Here is a 4,871-nt window from a genome sequence, read left to right on the forward strand (position 1 = left end):
ACATGTACGTAGGTCTGGGTTTTGTATGCCGCACCTGTAGTGTCTCTCTCCCTCTGTATTTACTTGTATCTTGGGAGACAAGACACCGGTCGCACCCCTTGTACCTATATATATGTGCCTAGTGCACGATCAATCAATTATCGATGCACCAAATCATTCTCTACAGTCACCTCTCAGTGTGTTCATGGGACTCCTGAGCTTCAGGTGGCTGGTGGTGCTATGAGAAATGGTGCTTGCGTGAATGCCGGCATTACGGAGGGGAAGAAAATGTGTGAATGGAACAAAGGGGGGAGCTTCTCCATGCAGAAGATTTGGCAGTGGTCTGATCTGAAGGTCAAGTTACCTGCCGGCTTAGATGATTGTTCAGAGGAGTTTTCCATGGATGAAGAGAGGTGGCACCGTGGATAAATCGAGAATGTGATGTGACTCTGTACTGTGATCAGTGGCAGAGCTTCAGCAAGAATTAACCAGGGGATAACTGAGTCTTTGAGGGAGTTGAGGGGGCTAATTTAGTCTATTATGTCAAATTTAGATTATATAGTGCTACTCCATTAATTTCTTGCCTATAATTGTTCTAGTCTAATTTTCATATTCAAATGTTAATCGGAACTGGTTAATCTCATGGATAGACAAGTTTTTAGTAGTCATGCCACTTTACTGTATTGCGCTAATTTGTGATACCTTAGGATCATGTGATTCTGGTGCATGCTGCTTTGTTTGTGTTCTTGTATCGGTTTGAAGCCACCTTCATATTCCTGAAACTTTGCTTACAAGATTGATCAAAGTACAGTTAGCTAGGATTGACTTCTTAATTCCAATCTTGTCATTCTTCTATGTCGGTCAGTAGATGAAAAGATAGATTTCAATGTATTGAATTCATCCGATTGCCCTACCTGTCAAATGTAAGGTAATACCAATTTGTTGGCATGCAACTGACAAGTTGGTGTCAACATCTTTTGCTATGGTGCTCATTCTTTGTTTTAAGGGCGACCATTTGGTCTTCACCGGCTTTCTTTGTGCTCAATGGCACCATTTTCTGTAAGAATTTTTACGTGACTGTAGGTATCCTCTGATAGCTTGTTGCACCTTGTGGTTGGTAGTGGGCGGCTGAATATTATCCAGCTGACGAGTTGGCATGACACGCATCCTGATAAGTGGTTTGCTTCGGAAAGGTGCTTCGTCAGGTGGACTTCAGTGTCATATCATGTGGGTTTAAACTTATAAGAGCCAAAATGCATTTCCCTGTGTGCTCTTTTACCGAAAAGCAATAGGAAGTGCCAGCCTCTCATGCATCCACTAATTTATTTGTTTTAGGCTAGCATACATCCACTGAAATCAAGCAGGTAGCATCTGTAATCTACTACTCCAGCAGTTTGCGTTCAGATCTGACTGACATGTGAGTCCATGCATTGCCAATTCCTGCTGCACCAAATGCACCTGCTATTTCAGCAATTAGTTAATTACCGACCCAGAAGATCATTATTGTTAATAACCAGATCTCAAGTAGTTTGCACCAAAATACATCTGAATCAGCTGCTTTGAGATTGGTTCTTGAGATCTCTATTCCCAGATTCAGGACAAAGCCCCGGAGAATCTCTTCATGCGAAGGAGCGAACAAGCTTCAGGCCCTACCAGGAAGATCGGATCAGACGAGGCAGGTCTGTACAAAAGACTCTTCTCTTCTCCACGGGAAAGATGGATGGTGGATGCTAGTTTCAGCATGTCCGTCAGGCCAGTTTCATGCGTGATATAGAAACAGACAAGAGGAAAGGTTGGAGGCTCGCTATGATTGAACGACCGATCGTGTCGAGGATATGATAGGTGTTACGGTCCTTTTCTGTCTCATTGGCTTTTATCTTCTTGCTGTCATAGGGTCAACATCTCCTTGAAATGATACTATGATAGTCTTTTGATGATTATACGATATTACGAGCAAGTGCTATATGATCCATCCAATGATAGTTATATTGGAGAGCTTGGCTGTTCGGCTGGCGTTAAAAAAACATACTAGTACTTTAGGCCATCCAATGAACGATCGGAAGCTGAAGTTTTTGTTGGAACGTTCATGGCCCGTCCACGAATAGCATCTATTCAGGCAACTTTAGAGCAATTCCAGCAGACACCGTATTTTGCCGAACTGCAAACTGTGTTTACAGGTTGCACGGGGTGCTTATGCAGGCTGAAATATGCGGCGGCAGAACAGAAACCGCAAACAAACCCGTAATATTTAAAAAAAGTTGTTTCGCGGGAGAAATTTAAGCAGCAGCTCGCCGGAGCTCGCTCGCAAGTTCTTCTTCGCATAAGTTCGTACACTTCACATACATACATATTTTAAAGGTCAGAGATGCTAGACAGGGCCTACGCTATCGTACCACTACAACAAAATTGAGCTCACCGAAGCTCCTGCGGTAGCTGCCCACCGGCGGCGATCAGTCGGAGTCGGAGGAGTCGGAGTCGAGGTCGATGTAGAGCTTCGCCTGCTCCGCCTTCATCACGTGCAGGTCAGCCTCCTTCGATGCGTGCGCCTGCGATGCCGTGACGCTCGTCTCGAAGAAGAGCCGCTCGTACTCGAGCTCGCGCCGGATGCGCTCTTCCATCTCCTCCTACTCCCTCGCCGACCGCTCGAGGAGCTCCTCCTGCCCCGGGGGGAGGTAGTCCACGGGCCCGATGACGCCTCGGCGCGGCGGCGCATCGGGCACGGCCTCCTCCGGCTCCCTCTTCACCGGTACGAGCCGCGAGCTCGATGCGCCCGCGGATGAGCACCCCGCGGACAAGTTGCCGGATGAGCTCCCCACGGACCAGTTGCTGGAGGAGGCGTGGCGGCGATGGGCGAGTTCAAGATCGAAGTCCTCGAGCTCGCGGCGGTCGAAGGCCGGCGGCGTCAGATCTGGCGTGGCGGCAGCGCTCCGCCTCACCCCACGAGTCGTCCATGGCGGTCGAAGGCTCGCCGGCGGCGACAAATCGAGTGGCGCGGTGGGGAATTGGGGGCAAACGTGGCTGCGGGGGGATAGGGTTTCGACCCGCATCTGCCCCACAAACCCGTAGTTATACTGGTTCGGGCGTAGCGTTTGCGGGCTGCGGCAAAAATGTTTACGGGCCGGACACCGATGCGGGCTCTGGTCTGGCCAGAATAATGGGCCGAGCCCGTATAATCGCCAGAATTATGCGGGTTCGCGCCGGATGCGGGGTCTGCTAGAGTTGCTCTTAGGCCAATTGGCTGGGGTTTTTTTTAGAGAGAAATTTTTGATTTATTCAGAATCAATCATGAAAGACAGATAACACTAGAGGTAATATACAACCAGTCCACAGACCACCTAGCGACGACTACGAGCACTGAAGTGAGCCAAAGGCACACCGCCGTCTCCCTCACCGGAGCTGGACAAAACTTTGTTTAGTAGACAGTTGAGAACTCGTCATGCTAAAGTCTCAAAGGATCAGCGCATCAGAGCAGCAGCCATCGTCGATGAAGAGAGTCGTAGATTGAAAAGATCAAACCTGTAACCGCACGAACAAAGACAAACAAAACCTGGATCCAAACAGATGCACCGAAAACCAGCACCGAACGACGAAAACACACCTTCACACTACACCTGCTCAAACACCGGACCGGGATGGGTTCCGGGCCAGGCCTGTCAAAGCCCGAAGTCAAAATCCCAAGCCAGTGACTGGCCTGGCCCGGTCCGAACCTTGTGAACAGTGCACTTCTTCATTAAAATAACTATTCTAATTTAAAAGTAGGTATACTAATATATTAAATAGTGTACAAACTTTTAAATTAAAATAATTACTTTAATGGCTTTCGGGCTTAGTTTGGGCTTTCGGGCCGGGCTTCAAGCTGAAAAGCTGAGCATGAGCCCCGCCTGAATGTCGGGTTTTCGGGCTCTGGCTGCCAGGCCGGGCTGTCCACGCACAAGTTTACTTCATACATCCTCCTCCGACCCTATACGCACCATCAGGACATCGACCAAACGTGGAAGACATTATTCCTACTGAAGGACATCGGTACCGCGCCACACAGTCTCAACCAAGACATGAAACCTAACAAAAAAGAGAACGCGGTCCATCACGCCGGCGGTGGGTCGAGACCCTCTGCACCTCCACAGCTCAAATACCATCGGAGGTGGGACAGACCTGTGGTGGCACCGACGGGAGGAGGAAGAAGAGTTTTCTTGAGGAGGAGAAAGACATCCAATCGGCTGGTTCAAAGACTTAGAAAATTGTTGAAATGCCAGTTGTATTTGTGTCTTCTTGTCGGAGTAAATGGCCACGGGTAGCCAAACCGACTCCCCCTGGCACTTCAAGAAATTATCAAGCCGATCGAGCCTTCAAGCATCCAAAACACAGGGCCGCCTTCCCCTGGTCGGCTATCTCACCGGCCGACTACCGGAAGGCAACCCGACCTCAAAAACCTCCCCGAAGAGAAACACAAGATGGCCGACTCCAGAAGCCGGCCGCAAGAAGACCGACTCCCAGAAGCCGGCCAAGACTACACCCTCAAGGGCTGCACCCACATAACGGTGATGAGACGGGGCGTGGCTACAGTACAACCTGCCACCCCCGAATCCCGGAGCACGCGTGGCCACAGTGCGCCATACGGGTCGGCTATCCCCCGTCCGGCGCGGCACTGTTGCCATGTTGACCATGACGCCACCCATGACAGGCGCCAGTACGGCCCGCGGGCGGCGGGTCCCTTCAGCCAGAGAGATGCTCGAAGGCGGTCAAGCCTCCCCCAGTCGGCCTGGGGCGTAGCCGGCTCCCAATAGCCGGCCACCTTCCTCCCTCGAAGTATGTGCATCATTAAGGAGACAAGACGCGGTAAGGCTACAGTGAGAGCCCGCCGGGCGGCGGTACTGTAGCCATGCTTACCTCGA

The sequence above is a fragment of the Triticum aestivum genome, chromosome 7D (genome assembly GCF_018294505.1).
Source record: "Triticum aestivum cultivar Chinese Spring chromosome 7D, IWGSC CS RefSeq v2.1, whole genome shotgun sequence".
In the NCBI taxonomy this organism is placed as follows: domain Eukaryota; kingdom Viridiplantae; phylum Streptophyta; class Magnoliopsida; order Poales; family Poaceae; genus Triticum; species Triticum aestivum.